Below are 12,090 nucleotides of genomic sequence, written 5' to 3' on the forward strand. Positions count from 1 at the left end.
AAGTGGGATATACATATTAATTATCAATTCCTAGTTAATTAGCATATTAGTATATTAATAGTCTGTAGGCACTCTTCCTCAGGATCATGACTATTCATCATGACGGATCTTTTCAATGCTATATAAAAAGATCTCATTCATGCATTGTAATCATCATTTTCATATCAATTATACTAGCACAACCATATACATTAAATGGAATGCTGATAGGCATCAATTCATAGTAAGCAACACTTAGTTCATCTTACATATCAAGTTGCTGAAATTAAAAAAATCATAAGAATTATTAAATTATAATTTTTTTAAATTATTATTATTATAATTTTTAACGATAAAATGATTAATATATAAGTTAAATATACATATATTTAAAAAAATGTAACAACATTCTTAACCATGGAAATTCACCCCCACTTTATCATGAAAATTCTTAATCTGTAAATAGGCTTTGTTAAAATACCATGGGTCAATACACTTGTTCATATGACATTTTTTTTAATTAATGAATTTAATTAAAAGGGCATAAAAGACATAACTACTTTGGAAATAAATCCCAACCTTTGATTTGTGTATACTACTAAGAATATTCTATGGAGGTTAAAGTTGAGAAATCTAGGGCATCAGAATTAGATGATTTCTCGTTGATGGTAATTGGTTGTGAATGCTTTTACCTCTTCGGATTAGGATCTTCTCTTTACTTATATTATTATTGTGTTATTTTCATCAAACAGTGACCAAAGCATACACAATAAAGAGACAAGAGACACAGAATGTAGGTGATCAACCAGGGTCAAAACCTCTCCAACTTGAGAGGAAAACCCAAATGAATTCTTCTTCTTATAGAGACTTCAATTGACAAATATCAAGACCAAGACCCTTGACCTATTAACCTCTCCAAGACCAAGTCACAAGGCTTCCTTGTTTAACTTCTTCTTTCTTGAGTCAATGATAGTCAAACTTCTTCCTCCTCCCACTTCCCTCGGCTAACCTTCAGATTTTGGTCCTCAGCTGAGATCTGTCCCTTTCGTCCCTCCTTTAGAAACCCTATTTGCGGCACTTGACCTCGTTTTATATCTTGACCTCCTTCGCTTGGATAGAAGGACTTTCGCCTACAACTCAGCCTGATGAGTACCTTCTTTTCTTCCTTGATTCAACTTCTAAATGGACTGTATAGATCTCGGCTCTCTTTCTGCAGTAGATACCTTTGACTTCCTCGCATGTGTGAAGAGTTCTTGCCCAAAACAGATCCGAATTTATCTCGGCTTTCTTTCCTCCTTCTTTTCCTTGATGGGAGACTCCTCCTAGTCTTTTCGCACTTCTCTTCTTCTCTTGGATGCTTGTTCGAATGTATATCAAATGGAGGTCGAGTATCTCTATATAGTGGACTCTCTCTCAAAATAAGCCGACTTGAGCCATGGGGAAGCCGACTTGCCATCCTAGAAGCATCATTTTCTCCTTTTGAAGGCCGACATGAGGGAGGGCTTGTGACGAGGTCTTCAAGGGTTTGTGACACGATCCAAATTGCTTTTTACAATGTGTAATATGCCCAAATGGGTCTTCAAACTTTGACATTGACTCTATTTACTTTATGACATGATGACCAATCCTAAAAGCTCACAATGGGAGCCTTAACTAAAAAAAAATGCCTTGAGCATGAAACCCATGGCTCAAGCATTATAATTTTTATTTTTATTTTTCTTCTTTACATCAATTACATAAAATCATGATTACACATGTCATTATGAAGACCGAATCTAGTTACACTTTTCAACAGTTAAATCCCTACCATCCACCTAATAATTATTGATAATTAAATTAAAATTTTGGAATAGACATGCCTATGGGCATAAATATAATTTAATGATAGCTTCTTCTGATTATTGCTAGTTACATCTCAAGTGGTATTAGTGAATATAGCACTAAATACATCACAAGTAGTGTTAGAACAATCATTTCTTTTGGCCAGGTGTCAAACATTGCATAGTTCATTACCTGTTAGTAGGGGCCAATTTTTTTGGATTTTATTCCCCATTGGTTGGGTGTCAGAATTGTTGGAAAATGTAACTAGTTTTGGTCTTCATTTAATGTATTTGAGTCATATTGTAATGTACTTGTCAAAAGAATAAAGAAAATAATTTTTATTATTGATTTAATTGACTTGTTAAAGCATGGGTTTCATGCTTGGGTCAAATGTATAGGTCAAGCCTCCATTGTAGGTTTTATGTTATTGTCAAAGTCAATTGTTTATTGGTCAAAAGACTGCTCCATCAAGTCCCCTTCAAAGACGACATAAAATAAGATAATCATCAAGTCTGCTTCATTTAAATAGAGCTCAAGTCGGCCCCGACATGTGAAGTCACAACCCCCTAAAAGTCATGTTGGCTCATTTATGATGGACAAACCACTATATATACCAAGCTGTGATTTTTGCATTTCATCAACTTAGAAACTTGCATTTTTCAGAGGATATTTTCAGTGTCACTACAGGAGCTCAGATGATCTCGGTGCTATCAAAGAAGGTCAGATTTATGAGATTATTGCGGATTACAGGGAGCTATTTTCAATGCTATTACACAGTGAGAAAGTTCAGATTACCTCTGAGATGAAGGCCGGATATCACAGTAAGGGAGTAACATTGTTTCGGTACCACAACAGTGAGAAGGGTCAATGTTAAGGGTATAACTACAGTGATAATGATTTGGTCTAAGGTTTAGGGTATAACAACTGTGATAAGGGCTCGGTACTACAACAATAAAGATATCGGTGCAATCTCTGTACCAATGTAATTACAGTGAAGAGTGAGAAGCATTTGGTGTCTTCACAGTAGAAGTGTTGATGTCTCGATGTGAACTCAGTGGCAAGTATTCGATGAAAACTCGGTGACAAGAATTCAATGACATGGATGCAAACCCAGTGAAAGAAGGATGACTTGATGGAGATAGTCTCGAGTCTTTGTAAGGGTCATGTTCGTCTCATCTTGAATCTACTGAAGGAAGAATTTTGATTGGGTTTTCCCCTCGAAGGGGGTTTTTCCCTGGCACCGTGCCTATATCTTGTGTTCTCTTCTATTTGTTACTTGACATTAATCTTGATGATAATAAAATATCATTAAGAGATCTAATACTAATAATGAAAACATCACAAGTTAATGTCATAATAAAGGAAATTAATTAACTGCCAACTCCTTGGATTTCCCAACATGGTATCAGAGCTATGGTCATGGATAAAGGCAGTTTGAAGACCACTTATACAATCTTTGAGGAAGGTTCTGTATTGAAGATCAAGCCAACTTAAGAAGGAGGGTATACCTAACTCAACAGTAAATCTCTGGTCAATTTGGTAAATACAATCACTGTTTCAATACCACCACAAAGAAAAGATTTCAGTAATCTAAGGAATAGAACCTCGGTGATATAATGAGTTTGGATCTTTTCTAGATTGGGTTCGTAGCATTTTTGGTAATGGCATAGTCTCAACATTTTAGGAAAAGGCTCAATCTTAGCACTTCTTGAAGGCACAGTATGGACATTTCGATGAAGGCGCAATAAAGATATAACTTCGCTATATATTTCAGAGATAAGCTCAGATGATTTGCGGTGGCATTATAGGGATAAGCTTAGATGGCAACCACAATTTGTTGCTTCTTTAGATTTGGTATTACCCAGTGAAGCACGACCCTTATAAGACCCTTCAAGACTTGCGATCTTGACGAGTCATATGCCATAACGAGTCACTCTCATAGAACCCGTGCATAAGATCCTTACCTATGCTGACTCGCATAAGACTTGCATTGAATCGTTGACTTGTATCAAACTCGTATGAACCCGTATAAGACCTGTCCTTGGCAGCAAATTTCGTTTTTTTTAATCGATTTATTTATTTATTTTTCTGTGTTTTGCCAAGTCTTATATGAGTCTTATATGGGTTGTTTCTGATTCTTATATGGGTTGCCGAGTCAATAGCCAAACGAGTCTTATGTCAGTAAGAGTCGTGCAATATTGGTATTACCACAGTTCATTGCCTACACAGTAACCACAATTTCGGTGATATGTCAGAGTGAATTGGTCCTACTTTAGTATCATAGTTGTGTGCCATTTCAGTTCAGTGCCACCACAGTGACATCAGTTCAGTGCTCTTAATAAGGTCTCGGTGGTGTTACAATGATAAGGTTAAAGCAGTGAAAAATATTTTGTCTTCCACTCGTTGAAGGAATGGAACTTGGTACAACTGCCTATGAAAATCTATCAAGTTCTAGCGCAAGGAACCAAGTAAGTATTGTTACTACAACAAGTCTAATAAGTTATCAAATTAAGAGGTATGCAATCACAAGGTACATATGTTCATGGGTTTTTAGATTTAACATTAAATGATTCTTGCGTCTAACTAGACTAGGATAAAGATAGTACTCCCTAGATAAGAACCTTAATACTTGTTTTCTAGAGTTTACAAATAATCTAGGATGTCAAATAAAAGGTTCTACTGTTGATTGAAAGAATGAACAACTTATCATAGAATTCCATCCTCCATGGTTATGTAGAAAATCTAATTTGAGAAATTAAATTATGTCCTTGGTATCACATGTTGTGGTTGTATGTACTACATGTATAAAAGATGATGGCTTAATACAAAAAAAAAGAACACTTCAAGGAATCCTTACTAGGTTTGCCTAGGAACATCTCCAGGTATGTCTCAAACAATACTCCTTAAAAGATTCTGTTAAAAATATGATCATCTTATTTTTGAAGGTTGCATTACATTACTGACATCATTATGTCTAGCTATCTTGAATCATAAAGATTCTTGTTTAGGGTGATTCATCTTTTGATAAATCTACCCTCATTCTTAAATTGATTTTATAGAACCCAAGACAGGTGCTCTGCAAAAACCTAACTTAAGGGTATGTTGAAAATGAATGAAACCCTAATCTACTTAGGGCTATTAATGGAGTCTAAAGAAATTGCTATTATGTTTGATGATGTCATGTTTGGGGTCTTGGTGTGATCATGGAAACCCTAACTTTTTAGAGTTGAATGATGATTGATTGAAATCCCAAACCTTTGAAGTTTTGATATTGTAGGGTTTGCTTTGGTATGAACCTCTAGATCTTTAGGGTTTGGTTGGGCCTATAAGCAAATCCCTTGTTATGTATTTAGAATCCTAGGAATGAAACCCTAGGTATGTGTCCATATGGTTGAAACCCTAGCTTGGTCTAAGTCAGTATATGTCTAATGTGTTGTCTAACATATGTTATGCTTATGATTGATTCCTAGATATGTGTGTTGACCTAATTATTGTTGGTCATAAGCCCTTGTCTGAGTTTGATATTCTAGGATGATGATTTGAAAATCTAGGGTTTTGCAACTAAACCCTAGAAGTAGCTAATTTCTCTAGTATGTGTGATATGACCATCTGGAATCTATGAATCTATATAGTGTCTGCTGAGAATTTGTAGATGGAAATCTAGGGTTTACATCAAACCCTAGTAGATGCTAGTCATGATGTTAATTGAGTTGTGATCATTTTTTATTGTTGAGTCTATTGCATGAAATCTAGGATATGTATGAAATCCTAGTGAGGAGTCTAACATATGAATTTTGATAGTTGTTAGACACATTACTTGTTTGAATTGTTTCTAGGGTTTTCTATACGAAGGAACTTGTCATTGAAAGAATATTGAAACCCTAGATATAATGAGTTTGATATCTTGATAAGCTATAAAAGTGATTTAGGGTTTGTAACTAAACTTGGGCAGGAATTTGAAGTATTAAAGTATACTCTCTTGCTGATTATGTTTATAAAGTCTAAATGCTTCTGCTATTATAAGTTTTTGATATGGCTAACTTCATGCTTCTATAATTTTGGTTGTATTTGCTATCTAAGTTGTTATGAAACCAACTCACAAAAAGATAGAAAAGATAGATCAACGACTTAGAAATCAGCCTCTTCGAGGGGGCAACCTCTTTTACATTACACAAATGAACAATTCTTGGATGATACAAATGACAAAACCTCCTTTCTATATATAGGAGTCTAAGGGGTCACAAGATAATCAAAGCCAACATAACAATAATAATACAAGGGCACAAAAATAACAATAGTGGGCTTCTATGGGGCACAAAAATAACAATAAGGGCTACAATGACAATATTAATGGGGGAATCACTAGTATGATAGGGACCTAACATGCCCCTCTCCTTCAAAAAAGTGTTGTCCTCAACGCTTGAGTAGTTCTGAATGCTTATGTATAAAATTCTCATCCTCCCATGTGGAATCTTCAGCGGGTAAGATCTTCCACTTGATGAGATACTTTGAAATTGATCGATTTCGTAGCTTTCGAGTTCTTGTTTCTGTGATTGCTTCAGGTTCCAATATGATTTTTCCTTCCTCATCAAGTTCTGGCAATATTGTTTGAACTGGGAGCTTGTCACCTATAACCTTCTTTAAGCATGAGACATGGAAAAATGGGTGCACTTGGGAAGCTGCAGGAAGCTCCAATTTGTATGCCATAGTACCTATCTTTTGCAACACCTTGTACGGACCATAATACTTTGGTGATAATTTATTATCCTTCTTAGCTTGCTTGAGGGACATTTGTTTATATGGTTGTAGCCGTAGGAATAGCCAATCACCTACATCAAAAATTCTTTCCCTACGATGTTGATCTGCCTGTTGTTTCATTCTATTCTATGCCAAAGTGAGGTTATCCTTTAAGAGTTGGAGAGCTTGTTGTTGATGCTTAATGTGATCTTCCACTGCTTGAACCTTAGAATTTTCTCTTAAATATGATGCGATGGACGGTGGATGATATCCATAAAATGCCATAAATGGGGTCATTTTTGCTACAGTATGGAAGGAAGTGTTATACCACCATTCAGCTAGAGGCAACCATTTGACCCATTGTGTCTGTTTATAAGATACAAAGCAACGAAGATATCCTACCAAACATTTGTTTACTATCTTAGTTTGCCCATCAAATTGAGGATGATAAGATGAGCTATGAGCTAACTGAGTACCAAGACAAGAAAATAATTCTATCCAAAAATTTCCAGTGGAAATGGGATCTCTGTCGCTTACAATAATCTTTGGTTTTCCATGTAGCTTTTGAATTGTTTCCATAAATGCAGTGGAATCTGTACTTGCTTTAAATGGATGAGATAATGCACAAAAGTGTGCATACTTGGTAAGTTTGTCAACTACCACCATGATAACACTTTTTCCTTTGGACTTGGATAAACCTGTGATAAAATCCATTGGAACCTCCTCCCAACATTAGCTTGGAATGGATAAAGGTTGTAATAGACTCGGTCACCTGTTTGGGATGTAATTCGGGAGCCTGGAGAAACCCTAACTTCCTTGGATCATATCTTTGAAAATATAGAGAGACAAGATATGAAATTCGGACTCGAGGATCATCGAGATTTCGGCTCAAATGGGTTTTTTTAGCTTCTGAAACGTCGTAGAAAAAAGTTGTAGCGAAAATGCCACGATGACTTATTTTGGAGCAGCGGAACCCTAGAATCTAAAGCTCTGATACCAAATGTTATGAAACTAGCTCACAAAAAGATAGAAAAGATAGATTAACGACTTAGAAATCAGCATTTTCGAGGGGGAAACCTCCATTACATTACAGAAATGAACAATTCTTGAATGATACAAATGACAAAACCTCCTTTCTATATATAGGAGTCTAAGGGGTCACAATATAATCAAAGCCGACACAACAATAATAATATAAGGGCACAAAAATAACAATAGTGGGCTTCTATGGGGCACAATAATAACAATAAGGGCTACAATGATAATAATAATGGGGGAATCACTAGTATTATAGGGACCTAACATAAGTTGTGTAGGTACATCATTTTCAAGTTGGTGAAGATGATCGTAAGTAGAGTTGAGGTGATAAGCATGATATATGAATGACTCTGATAAGAAGGATGGAAGCCATGAAAGATTCTCTGATGTCGTAAAGAAAAAGTAGAACTCCCTAAATTAAGAGGGAGTCTGGATGAAATCTAGCTAGGTTTAGAGGGAGCTTGAATGAAAGGAATCTCCCTAGCATAAGAGGATGATTGAGAATATTCCTTGTACAGGAATGATTAGATCCTCTCTGATTAAGAGGGAGTGACAAATATGTTTCTCTACTTCATGTGTCATGCACTAGGCCATGATTAACAACTGTAAGTTTTACTGAAGGCCATGAGAGAGAGAAGGAAATTTGAGAATGCATTTGAGGTGCTGCTGAAAGAAGGAAAGCAGGATCCGATTGAAGAATATGTTGCTGCATATAAAGTAGGAATGGAAAGTATATGATTAAGGAATCTTTTGTCAAAGATTCGGTTGATAGTCCTACTATGAAAAGTTGAGAAGCAACATCAAGTTATCTGGAAGACCCCAGGGGTTTGTATTTGATTATGTACATGAGAAAGTATATTATTGATTAAGGTTTTTTTTGTACAGGTAAATCTCGTGAAGGTTTTGATAGCATTTTGGTCACTGATCAAACTTTGTTGTCCTCAGATCAAGGAGAGGCTTTGTGAGTGAAACATTGCCTGGGAGGACATCTGGCCGACACTTCTTGTTGATGTTTAGGTCCCGAAGTTGGAAAGGTGGCATTGGTCATTGAGCTTGTCATGCACTTGGATCTTTGGGTTGATGGTTAGCATGTAAGCCTGATGGTACCTAGAGAGGCTGAAAGCTTGAGTCCATCTTAGTCCCACCCGGATAGATTGCCCTGGTTAGGAATCTACTCTGTGGCATTACGGTGCCTAAATTGTTGAGAGACCAATGGATACATTACCCTGGGCAGGAATCTAGTCCATGGCATTGCGGTGCCCAAACTTCTTTGTAGATGATGTGTTTTTAGATCTTCCATGTACCTCCTTGATTATATGTAAACATGAATACCTCCCTAGTTAAGAGGGAGCATTAGAAAATGTAACTAGGTTCAGTCTTCATTTAATGTATTTGAGTCATCTTGTAATGTACTTGTCAAAAGAATAAAGAAAAGAATTGTTATTATTGATTTAATTGACTTGTTAAAGCATGGGTTTCATGCCTGGGTCAAATCTATAGGTCAAGCCTCCATTGTAGGCTTTAGGTTATTGTCAAAGTCAATTGTTTATTGGTCGAAAGACTCCTCCATCAAGTCCCTTTCAAAGATGACATCAAATAAGATCAGCATTAAGTTGGCTTCATTTAAATAAAACTCAAGTCGACCTCAACCTGTGAAGACACAACCCCTCAAAAGTCATGTCGACTCATTTATGATGGACGAACCACGATATATACCAAGTTGTGATTTTCGCATTTCATCAACTCTGAAACTCGCATTTTTCAGAGGATATTTTCGGTGTCACTACAAGAGCTCAGATCTCGGTGCTGTCACAAAAGGTCGGATCTCTGAGATTATTGCAGATTACAAGGAGCTGTTTTCAGTGCTATTACATAGTGAGAAAGTTTGGATTACCTTTGAGATGAAGGTCAAATATCATAGTAAGGGAGTAACATTGTTCAGTACCACAACAGTGAGAAGGGTCAACGTTAAGGGTATAACTACAATGGTAATGATTTGGTCTAAGGTTAAGGTTATAACAACTATGATAAGGGCTCGGTACTACAACGGTGAAGATCTTGATGCAATCTCTGTTCTAATGTAATTACAGTGAAGAGTGAGAAGGATTCAATGTCTTCACAGTAAGAAGTGTTGATGTCTCGATGTGAACTTAGTGGCAAGTATTTGATGAAAACTCAGTGACATGGATGCAAACCTAGTGAAAGAAGTATGACTTGATGGAGGTAGTCTCGAGTCTAGTTTGTAAGGGTCATGGTCGTCCCATCTTGAATCTACTGAAGGAAGAATTTTGACTAGGTTTTCCCCTCGAAGGGGGTTTTTCCTTGATAGCGTACCTATATCTTGTGTTCTCTTCTATTTGTTACTTGACATTAATCTTGGTGATAAGAAAATATAATTAAGAGATCTAATACTAATAATGAAAACATCACAAGTTAATGTCATAATAAGGGAAATTAATTAAGTGCCAACTCCTTGGATTTCCCAACAAGAATTTCTACCAAAAGGAAACAATAGGTTGGAAGGCCATCCACTTCCATTCTGCATGCTTGCATTCCTTTCCACATCCATTTACTAGATTGATAAAAATGGAATATATAGAGAGAAAAGAGAGAGCGACACACTAGCAATCCTTTAAACAACAATCGTTGCCCGTTGAATTGGGGTTGGACAAATGGAACAAGATATTAGATACTAAGTTGAAGTGCTTGGAGGAGACGAAGAAGCATCAAAGTAGTCCAATTCGTCTGTTTGGTCCATAGAAGATTCAAGTTGTGCATTTTGGGAATGATCATGTCTTTACAAACTCAAATAACTGCTAAATTGCATTCTCAAGTTGGATAGAAATAATCACGATGATATAAGGGCAACTGGTGGCATCTCAGAGACATACTTCATAGGTATCAATTGGGATAAATAAAACATTCTTTACACAAATAAACCCAAAGCAACAACTTTGATTTCTGTGGTAGAATATTAAAGTTAAAACAACAATACCAATAATAAATTCAGAACGAATTAATTTGAAAGAAATTAATGAATCCTGGTTGTCCACATAATATTAAAATTGTGGATAAGAGTCTATTGTTCATGACCCCCAACCTACATTTAAGCATCCGGGGGCGTGCATGCACGTTATAGGACATGAATTCGAATACCTATAGTGGTCGATTTGAACTACAATAGAAAAATTGTCGTTACAAGCTTTGTACATATGATGCATAATTTAGATTGGGGTTAGAAGCAACTCTTGAGGGGTTCTTGCTTTTTTCTAGAATAAGATTTAATTGTAAGACAACAAGAGGAAAGGAGGGAGGAAATATCAAAGGTTAGCGCAACAAGGGATGAGGGCAAGAGAGCATGGATTTATAAAGGTAAAGTTGTGATAGTGCGATTTGGACCTCCTTCCAAAGTAGAGCAACAAGATGGTAATAAAGAAGAGGCAACAAACTCTAGCAGGAAACCAACAAGCAAGGTTAGCGTGGGCAAATAGGGACAAGACTCAACTGTGAGTCTTGCATGTCAAAACAAATAACAATCAAGTCATACCCAGGTTTCCTTAAGGTTAGTTTGTTGGAACTGTAGAGGTTACCTAGGGAGACAAGGACCTGGGATAGGGCCTATTCGGAAGATAGAGACATAATTTGCCCCATAGAAACACACGAGCGTGAAGGGTGCAAGGCACCTTTGTTTGAAGGGTACTGGAAGATGGCAGCGTGGAACAAGGCAACAAGGAATATGTTAATTTTTGGTATGTTCTATGCTTAAGAGCAATTTACTTCAATTTTCTTATTAGCCCAATATCAATATCCAGATTAGCAATCACATCAACATGATAGTAAAATGCTGATAGAACATAAACATAAACAGTAGAAGACACGCCAAGACAAGAGGACATAAGATGTGGCACCAGCCAGGGACAGACCCCAATGTGGGGAACCCTTGATCAATTCTTCTTATATTCTTCAATAGTTCAGCAGAGAGAGAGATAGTACAAATATACAAATATGATATTTTATGACAGCAGCATTAAAGCCTTGACCAGAGAAGTTAATGCTGGTCAAACAGGATGAAAATCTGCTGGTTCTGCTCCTAGGAAGATCCTTCAACTCCTTAGAAGATCATCCATATGGCACCAACAGGATGCTAATAAAACTGAACCAAACATGGTCAAACCTTGACCCAGTACATCTCCCAAAATGTTGGTGTCCTCTTGTTGCACTTGTTGTCACTGCTTCATGAGGTAGAGCATCAACCTTCAACCCTCATTCTCCACACAGTCAACAATGCAGGTCTTCTTAGGTTGTGGTGTACCAAGGTGAGACTCTACCACTGTCACGCTGTCTAAGTCTGGCTTGTTTAGCCTTAATGTAACCCTTAGAACAACCTTTGCAGCTGGCTATGGCCTGCAGCCTAGCCCATCAGTAAGTTAGGCCTACGGTCCTCAAACAAACAATACCCAACAACCTCCAATTAGCAACGCTAACTCCTTATCTTCCTTAGCCCACACAACCCTA

General features: G+C 36.8%; 1 protein-coding gene across 1 annotated transcript in view; it reads left to right on the top strand.

The window, feature by feature from the left end:
* The window catches only part of ACD1 (Pheophorbide a oxygenase family protein with Rieske 2Fe-2S domain-containing protein), a 139,530-nt gene that overhangs the window by 18,459 nt on the left and 108,981 nt on the right, over positions 1–12,090 (top strand). The window lies entirely within an intron of this gene.

The sequence above is a fragment of the Pinus tabuliformis genome, chromosome 3_1, assembly GCF_031772625.1.
Source record: "Pinus tabuliformis cultivar Carrire ecotype Pingquan chromosome 3_1, CPIR1, whole genome shotgun sequence".
Lineage (NCBI taxonomy): Eukaryota > Viridiplantae > Streptophyta > Pinopsida > Pinales > Pinaceae > Pinus > Pinus tabuliformis.